Source organism: Macaca thibetana, chromosome 3 (assembly GCF_024542745.1).
Source record: "Macaca thibetana thibetana isolate TM-01 chromosome 3, ASM2454274v1, whole genome shotgun sequence".
NCBI classification, from domain to species: Eukaryota; Metazoa; Chordata; class Mammalia; order Primates; family Cercopithecidae; genus Macaca; species Macaca thibetana.
The window spans coordinates 107,476,172-107,502,403 of NC_065580.1; the positions used below are offsets into that span (position 1 = coordinate 107,476,172).

The 26,232-nt window shown below is 41.2% G+C and overlaps 1 protein-coding gene and 1 non-coding gene across 10 annotated transcripts in view; both read right to left on the reverse strand.

Annotated features, from left to right (window-relative positions):
• ELMO1 (engulfment and cell motility 1) overlaps positions 1-26,232 on the reverse strand; it is a 578,919-nt gene that overhangs the window by 281,208 nt on the left and 271,479 nt on the right. The gene's annotated exons all lie outside the window — the stretch shown is intronic.
• Positions 24,278-24,379, reverse strand: LOC126951869 (small nucleolar RNA U13). Its single transcript, XR_007724712.1, has one exon. It is a non-coding gene; the product is annotated as a small nucleolar RNA U13 (small nucleolar RNA).

The following is a 26,232-nucleotide window of genomic DNA, read 5'->3' on the forward strand; positions in this document are numbered from 1 at the left end:
CTGGTACTAGCCTGAATGATTTTTAAATGATACGTGTTTTTCAATTACCAGTGCCATGCTAGTCCTTTATTAGCGTGGATAATAAAGAGCTGATGATAACAATGCTTGCCAGATGGCATATCATGGGGAAAGCCTTTGAGGATTTAGGAGTTAATATTTGTGTTATATGAGTGCCTACATTTGCTGAACAAATATAGCATTAAAAGCAAACTTTAAAACAAGTCACATTGAGTGAATATTCATTTAATCTATGAAAAGCTCTATTCGAGGCTATTTCTTGAGCTGGTGGTTCAAGGTCACATTCTCTAAGGGGAAGAGAGGTCATCTAGGAACTCTGTCAAATGATATATGCCTCCCTCTCCTCACCTCTTCACCCAGGAGAAATGAGTATGTGGGTGTTTCAATAAGCTCCTGAGAACAGCAGTTCTCTGTCTTAGACGCACCTGGAAATCCCCTGGGGAGCTTTAAAAAAAATTCCTGGTGTCCAGGTTCTAGTCCAAATCAGCTCAATGAGAAGCTCTGTGGTTGGGAGCCAGGTGGTTGAATTTTTAAAGCTCCCCAGAACATTGATTCCAGTGTCCTTCCAAGGTTGAGAACCACTTTCCAAATCATTCTCAAGAACATCAGAATCTCCTAGAGGGCCTGTGAAATCCCAGGTTGCTGGGCCTCACCTCCAGATCCAGTAGGTCTGGAGTGGAGACAAGAATTTGCATTCGTACAAGTTCCTAGGTGCTGCCGATGGCTTCTGGACCATACTATAAGAACCACTGCTCCAAAGCCACATTAACCAAATGCAAGCGCATGTTAGGGAGCTATTCATAGCAGCCCATGGAGCTGGTGCCCTTGACTCCCCCTGTACCAGGTGTTGGATTGGGCAGTGACTCTTAGCAAATGACTGTTTTAGATGGGACATACATTCTCTGAGTTGACACGGGCCCCACCACTCTCTCCTCACCTGGTTCTTACACATTTGTATAATGAGGTTTTTGAAGGCCTCTGACTTTGTAACCGCCAACATGGACCAGTGTCCCAAAGATCCTTACAAGTAGCCTCTAGGAATCTTCAGGTTCTGCTGTTGATCCCTCCCCATATATAACAGGAATCTATTAATAAGAATCAATAGATTGGATGAAAACAGGGAAGACAGTCTATCAAAACTGACTGAAGACGGAGACATGGTGAATACCCTGAGAGCAGAAAAATAACTGCGACAAGGTGTTGGCACTGATACTGATGGGCTTCACACCCGGCACTCCAAATGCAAAATTCCAATTATCTTCCCAACCACCCATCAAAACAAGTGACGAGGTACCTGTTATGGTTCTCATCCTATGGATGAGGTCAGAACTTGCAACTTGGGAAAGACAATGGCTAATAAGTGGCAGAGTCACCACTTCAATTCTGTAGCTTTTTTCCCCTTTAGGTTCAAAAGATCTTTGGTGACTAGGCATATGGGGTCCATTAGCAACAAGAAATTTAATCAGAGAAATATAAAGTCCCTTAAAAAGATTTTTAGAAATTCAAGCACATGTGTACAGATTAAGGGAAATCTGGCTCATGAATAATTCATGAGATCCAAGCTCCTCATCATTTCTTTAAGGTGAGGCACAAAGCTGCCTCCTGAAAGAAACACCCAGGAAGATGCTAGGGATCTAGGCCAATAGACTCTAAGCCCCCTGGATTCCCCAGTGTACCTCCGTCTCTGATGTACATCGTCTTCTCTTTGCCTGACCTCCTTAACACTTCCACTCATCTGTCTCATTTCATTCACCCACCTGCTACCTCCTGGCCCCAACCTTGGCTCTGTTTCTCTGGGCTGGGCAACTCCACAACTGTACCCCTGGTGTGATACCCCAGGTTCAAAGAAGCTCTAGGACCACCTCCAAGTGTCACTAAGGGAATCTCCTCCCTGAAAATGTTCTGAAACCAAGCAGAGTCCATGACTGTTCAAATTATCAACTAAGAATTGAAGTTGGCAACAGGTCCAAGAGGAGTCAAGTTCATGTGGCAACCAGAAGGCTCTGCCATGTTGGGTTTTATTAATAGGAGCACAACAAGAACAGAAGAGGTTCCACTGGACTGGGCCCTGCCCAGGTCACATCTGGACATGATGCACAATCTGGGGGTCACAATGTAACCCAGTTCCTGACACATAAGAAATTGTACACACAAGAGTGGCCGGAAAGAAGCAGAAATGTCAGAACAGAGAGGCATGTCAGAAAAGTTGGAAAAAAAAAAACAAAAAACTAGTTAGTTAGCCCAGGGAAAATTAGAAAGGTGTGTGAGGTGTGGTGATTAACTGAGATGGAAGTTGTAGGTTGGACTAACACTGTCTTCAGGCATCTGAAAGGGTATTGACAGTATTCTGTGCCACTATAGAAACAGGAATAGCAGAAAAGATTTTGTCCTGAGCAATACTGTGGTCAGGGCGGGATGTACAGCAGGGACACTGTCTAGGGAAGGGAAAGGCAAATAACCACTAGATGGCTTGCAACCCTGAGCTCCTTCTCATCACACAATTTTGGACGTCCACTACTATGCAAGGCACTGTGCAAGACAGAAATTATACATTTCATCGAAAGATGAGTTTAAAACAAAAATAGTACCTGCCTTCGAGGTACTTCTATTTCAGAAGTGAGTTATTAAAAGCCTTAATAATACAGCAAGACACACACACTCATAAATTATACAGGCACAAACAATGGAAGATCATACACCAAAGATTCTGGATTTAAGGCAAACTTTCCTAGTTAAAAAATAATACTCTTTTACATTTACTCTTAGAAAAGGCCATGTACTGCCAGGTATGTAAATTCACGAAAATCTGAATTGACTCTCACTTCATTATTTTGAAGAAGCAGAACTGAGACTTCCTGAATGAAAGAAAACACTGGAGCATATTTTATTTGGTATGTTGATTCAACAGTCAATACAAAGAATTACCATAAAAACTCAATTAAAAAATGCTTTGGGGATAAATTTCCTTTAAAAATGAAGCTGGTTATGATTTTTTAAAAAGTCTTTATGAATAATGAAATAGTGCTGTCAAGGTTTATAAAGATATCTGCAACTTTTCTACTCAGCTGAGCACATGGGGGATTTGGAACAATCCAGATATCATGGCTCATTCTAGCAACAGTGCCCTATTCTTTCTTTCCTTACCTCCCAGCTCCTCCTTGTATCACTCCTTTTATGAACCCCTTTCTCCCACCTCTTATCACTTTAAAACAAGGGATAAATACATGTCATATACAGTGGGCATCTCTGTCTCCCCTTTTCATTCATCCCCAGGGAGAGCACAGGCTATGATGTCCAACAAAGAACACAGCACATGTGCAAACAGTACTCCTGGGCCTTGATAATCTGTTATGAAGCCCATTCTCCTTGAGCCCAGCACAGCTCTCCAGGCAGCCTCTGGTGAGGAACCACCATCAGCATGGGAGGGGAAACCTCTCTGCCATGGTGAAGCAAGGAGCTGATCAAGCTGCAGCTGCTACAAATGGACTCCCAGGAAGTCAAAGAGATGCAGAGATTTCTCCAGAGCCTAGCACTGTCTGGCCCTAGCATAGGGCTGCAGCACAGTTAGTAACTGCAAAAGCAGGAGAGGGATAAAAATCTTTCTCCCTGAAGATGTTCTTCAGTGCTTTATTTACAATAGCAGAAGGATGTAGATGGTGACGATGGTGATAACAACAGCTGTAACCGTGGGGGTAGGAGCTAACACATACATAGCAATCACTAGTGCCAAGTACTGCTCTAAGCCAGGGGTTAGCCAACTACAGCCCAGGGGCCAAATGGTTTTTGTACAGTTGAGAGTCTAAAATATTTGTTCTTTTATGTTTTTAAATAGCTTTTTAAAATCAAAAGACAAAAAAATCTATGATATGAAAATGACATGAAATTCTAATTTCAGCATCCACAACAAAAGTCATATTGGAACTCAGTCATACTTATTGATTTGCACATTGTCTGTGGCTGCTTTCACACCAGGGAGCTGAGACACCCAGAAGCTGTGACAGAGCCTTGCATATGGCTCACAAAACTTAAAATATTTACTACCTGGCCCTTTATAGGAAATATTTGCAGACTCTTGTTCTAAGTGTTTGATCCTCCCAGCGACCCATGAATTAATCAGAAAATCAGTCCTTGTCCAGAGTTAAAAACTCCTTAATCAAAAGTTCAATATCTTAACAAAGAAATGCTAATATTTTGCTCCCTGAACAACACAGTGGCCCCTTTGTAAATGTTTAATGTTTTGCTCCCCTGGATAAATACTGTAATGATTTTATAGACTCCCAAATGTTTCACTCAACAAATTCTCTGTCCTGCAAATGTTATGTTGAAAGGAATATTTTCAGGAACCTTAGCTCATGGCTAGAAGGTCCCCATTCCCCTGCCAGCTAGTATCACAGTGACTCAATGCCCAACCTTTGTGTCTTAGGGCCCCTTCTCCTCTTTTGTTTAAAGACAAACCTCAAATAGGGCCTTTGATATAAATTCAGACATAAAAGACGACATGCTAGGGATCTGAGCCATGGCTGGTAACATAGCTTACCTCCCTTCAATGTACTTCTTATAAATGGCAACGTCTGAAGACTTTGGTTTCTTTTCTGCAACAGGTTATGCATAATTCTTTTTTTTTTTTTCTTTAACAGGCTACATACAACTCTTACACCAATTTTAAAGTTTAACAGACAGAGATAAAGAGAGATTAAGCATCTTGCGCACATTCACACAATTAGTGTGTTGGGATTTGAACCAAACCGTCCAGAGTCCATGTACTTTACTACACTAAAAGGAAAATTTGTTAACTACATGATGGAAAACCGACTTTAGGGAACACTATGCAACATTTATGTGCATAGAGTATTTACTTAGGATGAATGAAAAGGGTAGGGATATAAAATGCAGCCAGTTGTATTTTGTATACAATCTCTATAGTAGCATATAGTCCTGGTCAATGTATATTTTATATAGAATATTTTCTATAAATTCTTATTATATAAAGTATACATGGATCAGCAGTATCAAGACAAAGACTTAGTATAATTACGTATTTTTTGAATGCATTAAAATCTGGAAGGAAATTTGCCAAAGTAGCAGTAATATTGATTTGTAGTGGTGGGAAGATGGGTAATTTTTTTTTTATCTGTCCATATCTTTCTAACTTTTTCTAATAAAGATGTATCGATTTTCACTTATATTTGACTAGGGGTATGTCCACTCTTCTCTAACAAGGAAATAAATTCATTTTGCAGGAGAACATGAGAAACAGTTTGGCTTCTCATGCTGGACCCTGCTCAAGTACTCACTGAGGCACCTCCCTGCAGGTCAGCATCCAGTTGTGCCAGAGCAACTCACGCTGGGCAGAAAGGCTCATGCCCACCTGCCCAAGTCAGTGCTCTGCAGTCAGGGCAAGTGGCCTGCATTCTGCCCACAGCATTTCAAACAGTGTGGGGAAACTCGGGTGTGGATAGAAGAGGCCAGGAAGAGGATCTGTCTGATTTGAATCCTCAGAGTCAGGGGCAATCTCAGGTCCTGAGGTCTCTCAGGCTTGGGCCTCTCCAGGTGTTTGCCTAATTTTCCTTTCCTGCCAGGGAATAGCCCTCTGGGCTTTAAAGGATCCCCATCCTTTATTGTGATCCTTGAAGCCTGCACCTCCTGGAGCCTGACCGTTCACACCACACTTCACATTTCATCAGGGGCATTCTATGAGACAGCTTCAGCACAGGTGAATCAATTCATCATCAACTGGGCAATTAGGCTGGCCCCAGGTGGTCCCCTGTAAACCTTGAGAACTGGGTAATAGAATCCCCATGGGGCCTTCTAGCTCCCAAGCCTTCCCACCTGTAAATATTCAGGGTAAACATATTGGGTTGAACCACTGAAGTGACAATATCTGGCCATTTTTGAACTACAAAAATGTAATGTTAATCATATGAGTCAACCTAATAGCTAAACAGACGTAATTGGCCCCCGTGATCCTGAAAGTTTCTGAAAGGAGATGCTTTTCTGGAGAACATATTGGAAACAATTCCAGCAGGAATCAACTGGAGCTGAGGATAAAAAGACAAGAGAGATGGACGTAGTTCTGGTTTAAAAATCAATGTTGAAATTAAAATTTTAAATTAACTTTTTTCAAATGCATCGTGTGACATCCCACGACAAAGCCAGCAAATACCGAGGAGAAATTTTCCACTCTCTTTCTCTATCAAGGGTCAGGAGCAGCAGATATACGGTGGCTTCTGCTTCAGTTTTGTTTTAGCCCATGGAAATCTGCCCACCTGCCAACACAGCAACTGTGCCTTTCCCAGCCCTGAGAACAAGCTTTTGAGAATGACGATTTGAGTCCATCGCCAACCAGAGAAGTAATAACCTTGAGGGAGGAGGAGAGTATTGGAAATGTTAAGTAAATAGCATGTGAATGCCGCATTGCCCCTAACCTTAGCAAACAGATTAGATGGAGTCAAAACTACTATGTTAAAAAATAAAAAATAAAGCTTTGGTGTCCTTGTGAACCTCATACAGTCATGGTTCCAGGTACAGACTAATGTGACCTTGGATATCAGAGGAAGCTGTGCCTGAAATCTGGATGGCAGCAGGTGGCCATCCTCCTGCAAACCCGCAGAAGAGGTAGGAAAGGTCTGGCACACAAACGCTGCCCTGAGCTGCCAGGGCTGTGTGGGAGTGGTCTTCATTTGAAGTTGGGTGCAGAGAAAGTGACTTTGTCTGAGAAGACCTGGGTGAGAGGTTTGGATCCCCCAGGTATGTTCTGGCACCTTGAGCAAGGCTCTCTCTTTGTAAAAACATTTTGCTGTTTGGGCTTTTTTTTTTTTTTTTTTTTTTTGATGTTTTTCAAATCTCAACAGTAACAGCCACTTAGTACATAGAATGTACCAAGTGTGATCCTGTTTTTGTACAGAAATGACCAAATATACCTATGTGTGCATGTGTGTGGAGGAGTGTGTGCGTGCATGTGCACATGTATACACATGATCATAAAAGCATTTAGAAATGGTGGGAAGCATACACTAAGATGGTTAACACACAGTACTGGAAAGAAGGGAGGCTGCAAACAAGACAGGGAGCTTCATTTAGTGAAGTTAAGGAGAAAAGGCTATAGTTCAAAAAAGAAGAAAATGAAAGGAACAGAATTTGTGATACAAACTTCTATGTAAATATATTAGAAAGCACTAGATTGTTCATCTACTTAGATGTGAGCATGTCCATGATGAATTGAGAAATAAAAAAGCAAGTTTTTGTATAATGTGTATAAGCTGGTTGTGTTGGGGCAAAACCCAAACGAATGGTAGTCCTCTGCATATGTCTCCAAGCAGTATCTGCCGGAGTGGACACCTATAAGGGACACATGTGGGGAAGGATCTACCAGGCTCCTCAGAGAATTAATGAGGGGCAGGAAAAGCTGGAACCAATTTCTGAAAGTCTATTTTTTGATAGTAATTATACTAACCTCAACCTCCTCCAACAAGTGGACACTTCAGGAATTATACTTCACAGAAAAATGACTTTAAGAATAGACGTATGGGTCACTTCCAAGATGGCCAAATAGGAACAGCTCCGGTCTACAGCTCCCAGTGATACTGACGCAGAATACAGGTGATTTCTACATTTCCAACTGAGGTACCTGGTTCATCTCATTGGGACTGATTGGACAGTGGGTGTAACCTATGGAGGGCAAGCCAAAGCAGGGTGGGGCATCACCTCATCCAGGAAGCACAAGGGGTCCAGGGATTTCCCTTTCCTAGCCAAGGGAAGCTGTGAGTGACTCTACCTGGAGGAATGGTACACTCCTGCCAAAATACTGGGCTTTTCCCATGGTCTTCGTAATCGGCAGACCAGGAGATTCCCTCCCGTGCCTGGCTTGGTGGGTCCCATGCCCACAGAACCTTGGGCTGCTAGTGCAGCAGTCTGAGATCAACCTGGGTTGCTGGAGGTTGGCAGGGGGATGGGCATCTGCCACTGCTGAGGCTTGAGTAGGTGGTTCTATGCTCATAGTGTAAACAAAGCAGCAGGGAAGCTCAAACTGGGCAGAGCCCACCGCAGTTCAGCAAGGCCTACTGCCTCTCTAGATTACACCTCTAGAGGCAGGGTGTATCTGAACAAAAGGCAGCAGACAGCTTCTGCAGACTTAAACGTCTCTGCCAGACAGCTCTGAAGAGAGCAGTGGTTCTCCTAGCACAGCGTTCAAGATCCAATAACGAACAGACTGCCTCCTCAAGTGGGTCCCTGACCCCCGAGTAGCCTGACTGGGAGACACCTCCCAGTAGGGGCAGACAGACAACTCATACAGGCGGGTGCCCCTCTGGGACTAAGCTTCCAGAGGAAGGATAAGGCAGCAATATTTGCTGTTCTGCAGCCTCCGGGTGTTACCCAGGCAAACAGGGTACGGAGTGGACCTCCAGCAAACTGCAACAGACCTGCAGCTGAGGGAACCGTCTGTTAGAAGGAAAACTAACAAACAGAAAGGAACAGCATCAACATCAACAAAAAGGACATCCACACCAAAACCCCATCTGTAGGTCACCAACATCAAAGACCAAAGTTAGATAAAACCAGAAAGATGGGGAGAAACCAGAAGAGAAAGGCTAAAAATTCAAAAACCAGAGCATGTCTTCTCCTCTGAAGGACTGCAGCTCCTCAACAGCAGGGGAACAAAACTGGATGGAGAATAAGTTTCACGAGCTGACAGAAGTAGGTTTCAGAAGGTCGGTAATAACAAAGTTCTCTGAGCTAAAGGAGCATGTTCTAACCCATCACAAGGAAGCCAAAAACCCTGAAAAAAGGTTAGATGAATAGCTAACTAGAACAATCAGTGTAGAGAAGAGCTTACATGACCTAATGGAGCTGAAAACCACAGTACGAGAACTGCATGAAGCATACACAAGCTTCTATAGCTGATTCAATCAAGTGCAAGAAAGGATATCAGTGATTGAAGATCAAATTAATGAAAAAAAGCAAGAAGACAAGATCAGAGAAAAAAGAGTGAAAAGGAACAAAGCCTCCAAGAAATATGGGACTATGTGAAAAGACCACATCTACGTTTGATTGGTGTACCTGAAAGTGATGGGGAGAATGGAAACAAGTTAGAAAACACTCTTCAGGATATTATCCAGGAGGGCTTCCCCAACCTAGCAACGCAGGCCCATATTCAAATTCAGGAAATACAGAGAACACCACAAAGATAGTCCTTGAGAAGAGCAACCCCAAGACACATAATTGTCAGATTTACCAAGGTTGAAATAAAGGAAAAAATGTTAAGGGCAGTCAGAGAGAAAGGTCGGGTTACCCACAAAGGGAAGCCCATCAGACTAACAGTGGATCTTTCTGCAGAAACCTTACAAGCCAGAAGAGAGTAGGGGTCAATATTCACCATTCTTAAAGAAAAGAATTTTCAACCCAGAATGTCATATCCAGCCAAACTAAGCTTCGTAAGTGAAGGAGAAATAAAATCCTTTATAGACAAGCAAATGCTGAGAGATTGTGTCACCACCAGGCCTGCCTTACAAGAGCTCCTGAAGGAAGCACTAAACATGGATAGGAACAACCGGTATGAGCCACTGCAAAAACATGTCAAATTATAAAGACCATTGATGCTAGGAAGAAACTGCATCAATTAATGGGTGAAATAACCAGCTAGCATCATAATCACAGGATCAAATTCACACATAACAATATTAACCTTAAATGTAAATGGGCTAAATGCCCCAATTAAAAGACACAGACTGGCAGATTGGATACAAAGTCAAGACCCATTGGTGTGCTGTATTCAGGAGACCCATCTCATGTGCATATAGGCTCAAAATAAAGGGATGGAGGAAGATCTACCAAGCAAATGGAAAGCAAAAAGAAAGCAGGGGTTGCAATCCTTATCTCTGATAAAAACAGACTTTAAACCAAAAAAGATCAAAAGAGACAAAGAAGGCCATTACATAATGGTAAAGGGATCAATTCAACAAGAAGAGCTAACTATCCTAAATATATATGCACCCAATACGGGAGCACCCAGATTCATAAAGCAAGTTCTTAGATACCTACAAAGAGACTTAGACTCCCACACAATAATAATAGGAGACTTTAACACCCCACTGTCAATATTAGACAGCTTAATGAGACAGAAAATTAACAAGGATATCCAGGACTTGAACTCAGCTCTGGACCAAGTGAACCTAATAGACATCTACAGAACTCTCTGCCCCAAATTAGCAGAATACACATTCTTCTTAGCACCACATCACACTTATTCTAAAATTGACCACATAATTGGAAGTAAAACACTCCTCAGCAAATGTAAAAGAACAGAAATCAAAACAAACTGTCTCTCACACCACAGTGCAATCAAATTAGAACTCAGGATTAAGAAACTCACTCAAAACTGCACAACTATATGGAAACTGAACCTGCTCCTGAATGACTACTAGGTACATAATAAATTGAGGCCGAGAGCAGTGGCTCACACAAGTAATCCCAGCACTTTGGGAGGCCGAGGCAAGTGGATCACAAGGTCAGGAGATCAAGACCATCCTGGGTAACACAGTGAAACTCCGTCTCTACTACAAAAAGAAATACAAAAAATTAACCGGGCGTGGTGGTGGGCACCTGTAGTCCCAGCTACTTGGGAGGCTGAGGCAGGAAAATGGCATGAACCCAGGAGGAGGAACTTGCAGTGAGCCAAGATCATGCCACTGCACTCCAGCCTGGGTGACAGAGCAAGACTCCGTCTCAAAAATAAATGAATAAATAAAAAATAACGAAATTAAAGTAGAAATAAAGATGTTCTTTGAAACCAATGATAACAAAGACACAATGTACCAGAATCTCTGGGACACATTTAAAGCAGTGTGTAGAGGCAAATGTATAGCACTAAATGTCCACAAGACAAAGCAGGAACGATCTAAAATCAACATCCTAACATCACAATTAAAAGAACTAGAGAAGCAAGAGCAAACAAATTCAAAAGCTAGCAGAAGACAAGAAATAACTAAGATCAGAGCAGAACTGAAGGAGAGACACAAAAATTCCTTCAAAAAATTCAATTAATCCAAGAGCTGGTTTTCTGAAAAGATCAACAAAATAGACCACTAGCAAGAATAATAAAGAAGAAAAGAGAGAAAAATCAAGTGGATGCAATAAAAAATGATAAAGGGGGTATCACCACTGATCTCACAGAAATACAAACTACCATCAGATAATATTATAAAAACCTCTATGCAAATAAACTAGAAAATCTAGAAGAAATGGATAAATTCCTGGACACATACACCCTCCCAAGACTAAATCAGGAAGAAGTTGAATCTCTGAATAGACCAATTACAGGGTCTGAAATTTAGGCAGTAACAGCCTACCAACCAAAAAAAGTCCAGGACCAGAAAGATTCACAGCCAAATTCTACGAGAGGTACAAACAGAAGCTGGTACCATTTCTTCTGAAACTATTCCAATCAACAGTAAAAGAGGGAATCCTCCCTAACTCATTTTATGAGGCCAGCATCATCCTGATACCAAAGCCTCACAGAGACACAACAAAAAAAGACAATTTTAGGCCAATATCCCTGATGAATATCGATGTGAAAATCCTCAATAACATACTGGCAAAACGAATCCAGCAGCACATCAAAAAGCTTATCCACCACGAGCAAGTCTGCTTCATCCCTGGGATGCAAGGCTGGTTCAACATACACAAATCAATAAACACAATCCATCGCATAAACAGAACCAACAACAAAAACCACGATTATCTCAATAGATGCAGAAAAGGCCTTTGACAAAATTCAACAGCCTTTCATGCTAAAAACTCTCAATAAACTAGGTATTGACAGAATGTATCTCAAAATAATAACCATTTATGACAAACCCACAGCCAATATCATACTGAATGGGCAAAAATGGGAAGCATTCCCTTTGAAAACCAGCACAAGACAAGGATGCACTCTCTCACCACTCCTATTCAACACAGTATTGGAAGTTCTGGCCATGGCAATCAGGCAAGAGAAAGAAAGTCTATTCAATTAGGAAAAGATGAAGTCAAATTGTCTCTGTTTGCAGATGACATGATTGTGTATTTAGAAAACCCCATCATCTCAGCCCAAAATCTTCTTAAGCTGATGAGCAACTTCAGCAAAGTCTCAGGATACAAAATCAATGTGCAAAAATCACAAGCATTGCTATGTACCAAGGACAGACAGAGAACCAAATCATGAGTGAACTCCCATTCATAATTACTGCAAGGAGAATGAAATACCGAGGAATCCAACTTAAAGGGATGTGAAGGACCTCTTCAAGGAGAACTACAAACTACTGCTCAACCAAACAAAAGAGGACACAAACAAATGGAAAAACATTCCATGCTCATGGATAGGAAGAATCAATATTGTGAAAATGGCCATACTGTCCAAAGATTTTTATAGATTCAGTACTATCCCCATCAAGCTACCACTGACTTTCTTCACAGAATTGGAAAAAACTACTTTAAATTTGATACGGAATCAAAAAAGAGCCTGCATAGCCAAGACAATCCTAAGCAACAGAACAAAGCTGGAGGCATCATGCTACCTGATTTCAAACTATACTACAAGGCTACAGTAATCAAAACAGCATGGTACTGTTACCAAAACAGATATACAGACCAATGGAACAGAACAGAGGCCTCAGAAATAACACCACACATCTACAACCATCTGATCTTTGACAGTCCTGAAAAAAACAAGAAATAGGGAAAGGATTCCCTATTTAATAAATGGTGCTGGGAAAACTGGCTAGCCATATGTAGAAAGCTGGAACTGGATCCCTTCCTTACATCTTATACAAAAATTAACTCAAGATGGATTAACGACTTAATGTAAGACATAGCACCATACAAACCCTAGAAGAAAACCTAGGCAATACCATTCAGGACATAGGCATGGGCAAAGACTTCATGACTGAAACACCAAAAGCAATGGCAACAAAAGCCAAAACAGACAAATGGAACCTAATTAAAGTAAAGAGCTTCTGCACAGCAAAAGTTAACTATCATCAGAGTGAACAGGCAATCTACAGAACGGGAGAAAAATTTTGCCATCTATCCTTCTGACAAAGGGCTAATATACAGAATCAACAAAGAACTTAAACAAATTTATGAGAAAAAAACAAACCCATCAAAAAGTGGGCACAGGATATAAACAGACACTTCTCAAAAGAAGCCATTTATACAGCCAACAGACATACGAAAAAATACTCGTCATCACTGGTCATCACAGAAATGCAAATCAAAACCCCAATGAGATGCCATCTCATGCCTGTTAGAATGGCCATCATTAAAAAGTCAGGAAACAACAGATGCTGGAGAGGACGTGGAGAAATAGGAATGCTTTTACACTGTTGGTGGGAATGTAAATTAGTTCAACCATTGTGGAAGACAGTGTGTGGCCATTCCTCAGGGATCCAGAACTAGAAATACCATTTGACCCAGTGATCCCATTACTGGGTATATACCCAAAGGATTGTAAGTCATGCTACTCTAAAGACACATGCACACATATGTTTACCACGGCACTATTCACAATAGCAAAGACTTGGAACCAACCCAAATGTCCATCAATAATAGACTGGATAAAGAAAATGTGGCACGTATACACCATGGAATACTATGCAGTCATAAAAAAGGATGAGTTCATGTCCTTTGCAGGGACATGGATGAAGCTGGAAACCATCATTCTCAGCAAAATATCATAAGGAGAGAAAACCAAACACCGCATGTTCTCACTCGTAAGTGGGAGTTGAGCAATGAGAACACATGGACAGAGGGAGGGGAACATCACACACTGGGGCTGTCAGGGGGTGGGGTGCTGGGGGAGGGATAGCATTAGGAGAAATGCCTAATGTAAATGATGAGTTGATGGGTGCAGCAAACCAACATGATACATGTATACCTATGTAGCAATCCTACATGTTGTGCACATGTACCATACAACTTAAAGTATAATAATAATAATAAAATAATAGACTTATGGCTCTAAATTGAGAATATTACTTCAAAATACAGCTCTGAAGAAACTTTCACTTAGTATTTTCACAACCATGTTGTCAAAGCATAAAAACGTTCAGGGGGCTGGCACAGTGGCTCACGCCTGTAATCCCAGCACTTTGGGAGCCCGAGGTGGGTGGATCACCTGAGGTCAGGAGTTCAAGACCAGCCTGACCAACATGGCAAAACTCTGTCTCTACTAAAATACAAAAATTAGCCAGGCGTGATGGCATGCACCTATAGTCCCAGCTACTCGGGAGGCTGAGGCAAGAGAATCACTTGAACTGGGAGGCAGAGGTTGCTGTGAGCCAAGATCATGCATGGCACTGCACTCCAGCCAGGGTGACAGAGCGAGACTCTGTCTCGGAAAAAAAAAAGAAAAATTCAGGGGAATAACATACATCAGCCTCATGAAAGGAGAAAGAGGAAGAGAGGATGTGAAGGGGGCTGTACAACAACTGTATCTGTAATGTGCCATTTTATTAATAGTCATAACATAAAGTCACGTTTGAAGAAAATACAGCAGAAAGTTAGTATCTGTATAATCTGAGTGGTAGGTACATATATGAATACCATTTAATTCTGTTTTTCCCTTATGGTCAAAATATTTCATAATGAAAATTTTAATTTAGAAAATCTACATTTTATTAATTAAAAGCACAATGAAACTAGTATCTGACTATCACAACCTCAAGTAGGTTTGATAGTTTCAGGACTTTGTGCTTTAAATATTATGGAATAATACAATGTAAAATCAAAAGTGGTTGTTTGCCAAAAATGCAAATGCGTGCTTGCATTTGATAATACTTTTGCAGTGATTATGCTATCTTCTCCCTCTGCTGTATGCTGGTATGTAAAAGAGAGCTGAAATATATTTTCAACAATGAAGAAGGAAGTAAAATATTAAAGGTGACCCTTGGAGATCAGTTTTCATATTACATTTTGTGAAATTCAGTAGATTCCTCTGCTTCTCTTAGATAAGAAATGTTAATGGAACATTTCAATCCTCCACAAATGAATCTTTCCTGAACAGACCTGGAGCATATATGCACAGTCTTTGTAAAACCATTCTGAACATATTTTTATGAAATCCTCCCCTGTCTACAAAATAGCATGATTTTCCTTCCTATTCCCCCTTTTTCCTCCTATTTCCTCACTGGCACCTGATGCAAAGAAGCTTTTGCTGGCTTCACACGCTGTCAGAACAGCAGAGGAGCAGGGCGGTTTAAAGCTGCCACAGGTACTGCTTCTCTCAGTGGCCCCGTATGTTGGAGGTTGGAAGGACTAAGTCAAACGACAGTTCAACGGAATCATGAGTAGCCCCCAAATGTCCCCAGAAGAGCCCACCCTTGAGAGAACAGGTGCCTGGGAATCCTGTGTCCACCAGTCACGTGACTTCTGCCTGTCCAGATGTCCCACCCCAAACTGGCTTTCTGCAGGAGCAAAAGAGCCTGGTCCTTCAGGCCTGATGGTCTTCATCAGGTAAGAGGCTGGCTACTTGCAACAGGTGAGAGGAGCAGACATGGGGGCAGCACAATGTCATGACTGGCAGCACAGAGGTGGAGAGAGACCAACCTGGGTTCCAACGCAATCTTCAGTATCAGTTGATACTCTTAGAAAGTTCACCTCTCTAAAGCCACTTCTTCCCCTATAACACTGCAGAGGTGCTACTCTCTCACTGGCCTGGTGTGAGGGTTAAACGACATGATGCCCAGAAAATGCTCTGAACAGAACCCAGAACCAGGTGGGCCCTGGCGAGGTGGCAGCTGTCAACTATGAGCTTCCAGTCTGGAGTGGCATCAGCATTCTCCACTACATTCTTCTAAAGCTCCCTCTTGAAGAAATCCTGGTTCTTACGCCGTGCCTGGTTCCCTTCAAGACATCAACTGACCTTGAGCTCTTACTAGACTTCAGATGTCATTCATGTGAAGTTTGGCTTTCTCACTGGCTCCAGGATTCTGATTCCCAACACCATTCTGAGCCCACACTTATCTTGAATCCCGTAAACATTGTACTAAAGGAGCCTCCTTCCTGAGACTGTTGAACTGTACATATCTCCATCCCCAGGGTTTTATCAACATAATCAGACAACTAATTAAAGAAGCAAAAGTCCCCCAAAATATTGTGGGGATATTCTACCTTCTCTATCTCAGTGAATTAAGGAATGGACATTTTCAGTCTCCTACCCGTATGGTCACTTGTTCTATTTATGAAGATTTCTCTGACAAAGAATTTAATGGCCTTTCTTGTTTTCCACTCATTTATACTTTTGGCAACATCTTACCTGACTTTTGAGTGCTGACTGACTACATAAGAAAATACAGCACTGTACTGTGAGTATTCTGTCAATTCAAAATTCATGACCCTAGACCATTTATGAGCAAGATGGCCGAATAGGAGCAGCTCCAGTCTCCAACTCCCAGCGCGAGCGACACAGAAGACCGGTGATTTCTGCATTTTCAACTGAGGTACTGGGTTCATCTCACTGGGGAGTGCCGGACGATCGGAGCTGGTCAGCTGCTGCAGCCCGACCAGCAAGAGCTGAAGCAGGGCGAGGCATTGCCTCACCTGGGAAGCACAAGGGGGAAGGGAGTCCCTTTTCCTAGCCAGGGGAACTGAGACACACAACACCTGGAAAATCGGGTAACTCCCACCCCAATACTGCGCTTTAGGAAACAGGCACACCAGGAGATCGTATCCCACACCTGGCCGGGAGGGTCCCACACCCACGGAGCCTCCCTCGTTGCTAGCGCAGCAGTCTGTGATCTACCGGCAAGGCAGCAGCGAGGCTGGGGGAGGGGCGCCCGCCATTGCTGAGGCTTAAGTAGGTAAACAAAGCTGCTGGGAAGCTCGAACTGGGTGGAGCTCACAGCAGCTCAAGAAAACCTGCCTGTCTCTGTAGACTCCACCTCTGGGGACAGGGCACAGTAAACTAAGACACACAGACACCTCTGCACAGACGCAAACGACTCTGTCTGACAGCTTTGAAGAGAGCAGTGGATCTCCCAACACGGAGGTTGAGATCTGAGAAGGGACAGACTCCCTGCTCAAGCGGGTCCCTGACCCCTGAGTAGCCTAACTGGGAGACATCCCCCACTAGGGGCAGTCTGACACCCCACACCTCACAGGGAGGAGTACACCCCTGAGAGGAAGCTTCCAAAGCAAGAATCAGACCGGTACACTCGCTGTTCAGAAATATTCTATCTTCTGCAGCCTCTGCTGCTGATACCCAGGCAAACAGGGTCTGGAGTGGACCTCAAGCAATCTCCAACAGACCTACAGCTGAGGGTCCTGACTGTTAGAAGGAAAACTATCAAACAGGAAGGACACCTACACCAAAACCCCATCAGTACATCACCATCATCAAAGACCAGAGGCAGATAAAACCACAAAGATGGGGAAAAAGCAGGGCAGAAAAGCTGGAAATTCAAAAAATAAGAGCGCATCTCCCCCGGCAAAGGAGCGCAGCTCATCGCCAGCAACGGATCAAAGCTGGACGGAGAATGACTTTGACGAGATGAGAGAAGAAGGCTTCAGTCCATCAAATTTCTCAGAGCTAAAGGAGGAATTACGTACCCAGCGCAAAGAAACTAAAAATCTTGAAAAAAAAGTGGAAGAATTGATGGCTAGAGTAATTAATGCAGAGAAGGTCCTAAATGAAATGAAAGAGATGAAAACCATGACACGAGAAATACGTGACAAATGCACAAGCTTCAGTAACCGACTCGATCAACTGGAAGAAAGAGTATCAGCGATTGAGGATCAAATGAATGAAATGAAGCGAGAAGAGAAACCAAAAGAAAAAAGAAGAAAAAGAAACGAACAAAGCCTGCAAGAAGTATGGGATTATGTAAAAAGACCAAATCTACGTCTGATTGGGGTGCCTGAAAGTGAGGGGGAAAATGGAACCAAGTTGGAAAACACTCTTCAGGATATCATCCAGGAGAACTTCCCCAACCTAGTAGGGCAGGCCAACATTCAAATTCAGGAAATACAGAGAACGCCACAAAGATACTCCTCGAGAAGAGCAACTCCAAGACACATAATTGCCAGATTCACCAAAGTTGAAATGAAGGAAAAAATCTTAAGGGCAGCCAGAGAGAAAGGTCGGGTTACCCACAAAGGGAAGCCCATCAGACTAACAGCAGATCTCTCAGCAGAAACTCTACAAGCCAGAAGAGAGTGGGGGCCAATATTCAACATTCTTAAAGAAAAGAATTTTAAACCCAGAATTTCATATCCAGCCAAACTAAGTTTCATAAGTGAAGGAGAAATAAAATCCTTTACAGATAAGCAAATGCTTAGAGATTTTGTCACCACTAGGCCTGCCTTACAAGAGATCCTGAAGGAAGCACTAAACATGGAAAGAAACAACCGGTACCAGCCATTGCAAAAACATGCCAAAATGTAAAGACCATTGAGGCTAGGAAGAAACTGCATCAACTAATGAGCAAAATAACCAGTTAATATCATAATGGCAGGATCAAGTTCACACATAACAATCTTAACCTTAAATGTAAATGGACTAAATGCTCCAATTAAAAGACACAGACTGGCAAACTGGATAAAGAGTCAAGACCCATCAGTCTGCTGTATTCAGGAGACCCATCTCACATGCAGAGACATACATAGGCTCAAAATAAAGGGATGGAGGAAGATTTACCAAGCAAATGGAGAACAAAAAAAAGCGGGGGGTTGCAATACTAGTCTCTGATAAAACAGACTTTAAACCATCAAAGATCAAAAGAGACAAAGAAGGCCATTACATAATGGTAAAGGGATCAATTCAACAGGAAGAGCTAACTATCCTAAATATATATGCACCCAATACAGGAGCACCCAGATTCATAAAGCAAGTCCTTAGAGACTTACAAAGAGACTTAGACTCCCATACAATAATAATGGGAGACTTCAACACTCCACTGTCAACATTAGACAGATCAACGAGACAGAAAGTTAACAAGGATATCCAGGAATTGAACTCATCTCTGCAGCAAGCAGACCTAATAGACATCTATAGAACTCTCCACCCCAAATCAACAGAATATACATTCTTCTCAGCACCACATCGTACTTACTCCAAAATTGACCACGTAATTGGAAGTAAAGCACTCCTCAGCAAATGTACAAGAACAGAAATTATAACAAACTGTCTCTCAGACCACAGTGCAATCAAACTAGAACTCAGGACTAAGAAACTCACTCAAAACCGCTCAACTACATGGAAACTGAACAACCTGCTCCTGAATGACTACTGGGTACATAACGAAATGAAGGCAGAAATAAAGATGTTCTTTGAAACCAATGAGAACAAAGATACAACATACCAGAATCTCTGGGACACATTTAAAGCAGTGTGTAGAGGGAAATTTATAGCACTAAATGCCCACAAGAGAAAGCAGGAAAGATGTAAAATTGACACTCTAACATCGCAATTAAAAGAACTAGAGAAGCAAGAGCAAACACATTCGAAAGCTAGCAGAAGGCAAGAAATAACTAAGATCAGAGCAGAACTGAAGGAGATAGAGACACAAAAAAACCCTCCAAAAAATCAATGAATCCAGGAGTTGGTTTTTTGAAAAGATCAACAAAATTGACAGACCACTAGCCAGACTAATAAAGAAGAAAAGAGAGAAGAATCAAATCGACGCAATTAAAAATGATCAAGGGGATATCACCACCGACCCCACAGAAATACAAACTACCATCAGAGAATACTATAAACACCTCTACGCAAATAAACTGGAAAATCTAGAAGAAATGGATAATTTCCTGGACACTTACACTCTTCCAAGACTAAACCAGGAAGAAGTTGAATCCCTGAATAGACCAATAGCAGGCTCTGAAATTGAGGCAACAATTAATAGCCTACCAACCAAAAAAAGTCCAGGACCAGATGGATTCACAGCTGAATTCTACCAGAGGTACAAAGAGGAGTTGGTACCATTCCTTCTGAAACTATTCCAATCAATAGAAAAAGAGGGAATCCTCCCTAACTCATTTTATGAGGCCAACATCATCCTGATACCAAAGCCTGGCAGAGACAACAAAAAAAGAGAATTTTAGACCAATATCCCTGATGAACATCGATGCAAAAATCCTCAATAAAATACTGGCAAACCGGATTCAGCAACACATCAAAAAGCTTATCCACCATGATCAAGTGGGCTTCATCCCTGGGATGCAAGGCTGGTTCAACATTCGCAAATCAATAAACATAATCCAGCATATAAACAGAACCAAAGACAAGAACCACATGATTATCTCAATAGATGCGGAAAACTTTTGACAAAATTCAACAGCCTTCATGCTAAAAACGCTCAATAAATTCGGTATTGATGGAACGTACCTCAAAATAATAACAGGTATTTATGACAAACCCACAGCCAATATCATACTGAATGGGCAAAAACTGGAAAAATTCCCTTTGAAAACTGGCACAAGACAGGGATGCCCTCTCTCAACACTCCTATTCAACATAGTGTTGGAAGTTCTGGCTAGGGCAATCAGGCAAGAGAAAGAAATCAAGGGTATTCAGTTAGGAAAAGAAGAAGTCAAATTGTCCCTGTTTGCAGATGACATGATTGTATATTTAGAAAACCCCATTGTCTCAGCCCAAAATCTCCTTAAGCTGATAAGCAACTTCAGCAAAGTCTCAGGATACAAAATTAATGTGCAAAAATCACAAGCATTCTTATACACCAGTAACAGACAAACAGAGAGCCAAATCAGGAATGAACTTCCATTCACAATTGCTTCAAAGAGAATCAAATACCTAGGAATCCAACTTACAAGGGATGTAAAGGACCTCTTCAAGGAGAACTACAAACCACTGCTCAGTGAAATCAAAGAGGACACAAACAAATGGAAGAACATACCATGCTCATGGATAGGAAGAATCAATATTGTGAAAATGGCCATACTGCCCAAGGTAATTTATAGATTCAATGCCATCCCCATCAAGCTACCAATGAGTTTCTTCACAGAATTGGAAAAAACTGCTTTAAAGTTCATATGGAACCAAAAAAGAGCCCGCATCTCCAAGACAATCCTAAGTCAAAAGAACAAAGCTGGAGGCATCACGCTACCTGACTTCAAACTATACTACAAGGCTACAGTAACCAAAACAGCATGGTACTGGTACCAAAACAGAGATATAGACCAATGGAACAGAACAGAGTCCTCAGAAATAATACCACACTTCTACAGCCATTTGATCTTTGACAAACCTGAGAGAAACAAGAAATGGGGAAAGGATTCCCTATTTAATAAATGGTGCTGGGAAAATTGGCTAGCCATAAGTAGAAAGCTGAAACTGGATCCTTTCCTTACTCCTTATACGAAAATTAATTCAAGATGGATTAGAGACTTAAATGTTAGACCTAATACCATAAAAATCCTAGAGGAAAACCTAGGTAGTACCATTCAGGACATAGGCATGGGCAAAGATTTCATGTCTAAAACACCAAAAGCAACGGCAGCAAAAGCCAAAATTGACAAATGGGATCTCATTAAACTAAAGAGCTTCTGCACAGCAAAAGACACTACCATCAGAGTGAACAGGCAACCTACAGAATGGGAGAAAATTTTTGCAATCTACTCATCTGACAAAGGGCTAATATCCAGAACCTACAAAGAACTCAAACAAATTTACAAGAAAAAAACAAACAACCCCATCAAAAAGTGGGCAAAGGACATGAACAGACATTTCTCAAAAGAAGACATTCATACAGCCAACAGACACATGAAAAAATGCTCATCATCACTGGCCATCAGAGAAATGCAAATCAAAACCACAATGAGATACCATCTCACACCAGTTAGAATGGCAATCATTAAAAAGTCAGGAAACAACAGGTGCTGGAGAGGATGTGGAGAAATAGGAACACTTTTACACTATTGGTGGGATTGTAAACTAGTTCAACCATTATGGAAAACAGTATGGCGATTCCTCAAGGATCTAGAACTAGATGTACCATATGACCCAGCCATCCCATTACTGGGTATATACCCAAAGGATTATAAATTATGCTGCTATAAAGACACATGCACACGTATGTTTATTGCAGCACTATTCACAATAGCAAAGACTTGGAATCAACCCAAATGTCCATCAGTGACAGATTGGATTAAGAAAATGTGGCACATATACACCATGGAATACTATGCAGCCATAAAAAAGGATGAGTTTGAGTCCTTTGTAGGGACTTGGATGCAGCTGGAATCCATCATTCTTAGCAAACTATCACAAGAACAGAAAACCAAACACCGCATGTTCTCACTCATAGGTGGGAACTGAACAATGAGATCACTCGGACTCAGGAAGGGGAACATCACACACCGGGGCCTATCATGGGGAGGGGGGAGGGGGGAGGGATTGCATTGGGAGTTATACCTGATGTAAATGATGAGTTGATGGGTGCAGCACAGCAACATGGCACAAGTATACATATGTAACAAACCTGCACGTTATGCACATGTACCCTACAACTTAAAGTATAATAATAATAAATAAATTAAAAAAAAAAAAAAATTCATGACCCTAAACCACTTCAAGTTTGAAACACTTTAATTACTACCTTAAGAAAATGGCTAAGTACACTAGATAAGGTGATCAGTGCAACATTCAAATACACAGGAAATTTCTACTCCCTGATGTCTGTGTGTTTCATTGATTGGTGTTTACCATAAAGGCTTCCACTAAGACATTATAGAAAGCCTTCAGGTAATCAAATAAATACATATCTCAGTTAAGTGTGATGTCATCTTCTACACCATCTCAAGTGAGGGAGGGTTTGTAAATAGATAGGTCAACAGAATAAAAGGGGAGGAGGGAAGGAAAGCAGGGAGAAAAATGGGATTAATGCAAGAGGGAGGGAGGTAAGAGAAAGTGCAGGGTGGGGGTAAACTGGAACCAAGTAAATTTAATGCCTGATACACTCAATTGATTCCGAAGAGATCATTCTGAAGACCCAACCATGCGTTTCTGAAGCCTCTGAAAACAGAAAAATCTCCTCAAATCCCCTGAAAGACAAGAATAGTAACTCCAGAAACCACCACACACATTGTTGAGAGCTTAGAAAACCCCACACCAGGTGCTGGAGGAGCAAAGATGAACAGCTGCCTCGTGGGGCACCCCTGCATCCGCAGGCTCTTCTGAAATGTTCTGGCTAGATTCCTTGCACAAGCCCAGCTTCGGCCCCTGAAACTTCCATCCACACAAGGAGAATCATGTGCTAATCACAGGGGAGTCCCTTAATGAAATCTAACTCATGCACAGGTTCAGCAATCTAGTTTTAAACCTCATAAACAGGCATTTTCATCTCTGCAGGTCACTATGAACTACTACCAAGAGCACTTGTCAACCTATAAATACATAACATAATGATGAATAGTAACTATTTCACTTGAGAGGTTTAAAGCTCAACAAAATGAATTTTTTTTTAAAAGTTTAAAACAGGACTCATAAAAATACAGAATAAATATATGTCAAGATTTACTCAACTCAATAATGAAGAAACCATCAAGATAATAAGGCTGATCTAAAGAGGACTGATGGAGAATGTGTTTCTAGCCTTTGAAAATGTTAGTAGAAAATTGCTAGGTTACCTGCAAAGCTGGTTAATGTCCTAAAATGCATAAAACATAGGGTTCTTTCTTTCACTAGACAGCTATTGCCAAAAATCTATACAGTAACACACAACTTCCCAGTGTCTATAGACTCCAATTAAGAGTGAAAAACAAAAGTTAAACATAAGGAAGTTCTCCTGAATAATTAAATAATCCTTGGTCAGGTTTATTTATTTAAAAAATGTTCCAATATGATATTGAAAGGATATGCTCCTCTACTTTTTTGCCTTATTTCCAAGTTTTAAATAGTTTTTCTTAACCCATTGGCTATAATTCTACACATTTCAAAGAAAGGAGAATACAGCTATGATTTGAGCCAGTTTCAGTTACCAATACAGATATCTTTCCATTGCTTTTCCTCTCTTCAATAAGAAGGTCATCCTTAAATCAGATTTCTGAATTTCTTACAGTAAAACAAATATTTGAATTATTAGGGGAAAAAGGTTTTTTAACCTGCCACTTAAATGTTCAAATTGAGTCACTTTAGATGTCTTGAAAAAAAATGTATTGTTAATATTTGTGAGCATTCTAAGGAAGGGGAGAATCACACTAAGAAATTAAGACATTTCAAAATCTCAAGTTTCTGCTTTTTTTTTTTTTTTTTACTTTTTCACTTTTCTTCCCACGTCAGATGGGTCATGTGATGACATCATCACAAGATTTGAGGGAGGTACATGTCACACAAGAATGTGAAAACCCAATCATCACGCTTAGGAACCAACAGGAACAGCTTTTACTTTTGACTTAGCATTTTGGTTTATGAGCTCAGTAAAAGTCCACAATTCTCATCTGAAACATTAAAAATTCTAGAAATTATATTTAATCATTATCTTTCATTAACTCTAAAATGCACATCTTTTTCCTTTTTTTTTGAGACAGAGTCTCACTCTTGTCGCCCAGGCTGGAGTGCAATGGCACGATCTCGGCTCACTACAACTTCTACCTCCCGGGTTCAAGCAATTCTCCTGCCTCAGCCTCCCGAGCAGCTGGGATTACAAGCGCACGCCATCATGCCTGGCTAATTTTTTCGTATTTTTAGTAAAGACAGGTTTTCACCATGTTGGCCAGGCTGGTCTTGAACTCCTGACGTCAGGTGATCCACTCACCTTGGCCTCCCAAAGTGCTGGGATTACAGGCATGAGCCACCGTGCCTGGCCCAGCCCAGATGCACATTTCTTTTCATCTATTACCAACTCTAAATTTGGGTACAATTTCACAATGAATGGCATCTTTCAATTGCAGTCAGATGGACAGCAGTTGCAAAGCAACTTTCATGTGTGAATATTTAAAAATTCAGCATTGAATTGAATTAGCAGAATGGGTCTCAGCAACTGTAATGAAAACCCTGAGATATACCAAAGCAGTTACTAACCCTAGGCACCAAATGGTTGTTGGAAGTGCTGGGATCTGTTCCTTTACATTCCCAGCCCAGCAACAGTCAGAATTGTGTTAACATGACAAAACTGCAGTGGTAAACAGCTTAAGAACTCAGCATCAGTGAACTAACTTACCCTTTCTTCCTTTCTTTTCTTCCTTCCTTCCTTTCTCTTTCTTTTCTTTCTTTCCTTTTTTCTTTCTCTTTCTCCTTCCTTTTTTTTTTTTTGACAGAGTCTCAGTCTGTCACCCAGGCAGGAGTACAGTGGCGCTGTCTCAGCTCACTGCAGTCTGTGCCTCCTGGGTTCAAGCGATTCTTGTGCCTCAGCCTCCCAAGTAGCTGGTATTACAGGCATGTGCCACCTCGCTGGGCTAATTTTTGTATTTTTAGTAGAGATGGGGTTTCACCATGTTGGATAGGCTAGTCTCAAACTCATGGCCTCAAGTGTTCTACCCACCTTGGCTTCCCAAAGTGGTGGGATTACAGGTATGAGCCACCATGCCTGGCTGAACTTTCATTTTTAAAGTTTCTTTTTTCCAGAAACTTTGAAGAAAGTGTTAATTCAAAATAAACCAAAATAAAAATTCTTTTAAAACTATTTCACCAATATTCTTTATAGCACAAAGGACAAATCGTGTAGCAAGTTTAGACACTGAAGAGTTGAGTTGAAAATGATTCAGAAGACTTATATTTTCTTGTGTAGAAGTGTCAGGAGTAAAAGTTACCTGATGTATTTTTCTTGTATTTTTTTATATGTTTATAAGAGTGTTCAATGATAAATACCTATATATCATTAAGTCCAGAGGAGTTCTTTCAATAAATATATTTTTAAAATATATTAGATACACTCAATTCCTTCCTAAAAGATCATTTAAATAATGGGAGGTGCTGGGAAATAGTTTAACTGGCTAGGTTTCTTTTTCTCAGTTGTACATAAACTGTGTATCCACCAATCAGTGGCATCGTGGGCAATAACATATGGACATACAAATATAGATATAGCAGCAATATTTAAATATCTGATTTCTGGGTAAACTTGCCATTAAGTAAAAATAATCCATTAGTTTATTCTTGCAACCAGGCCTTACTTTCTTTTCTAATACATTTTAGACTGATGGGAAGCAATAAAGAATCTAGCTTAGAGAGCTACTTATCCCCCCATCAACTTCTAAACACAATCAGATCCAATCCAAAGACAAAGATCA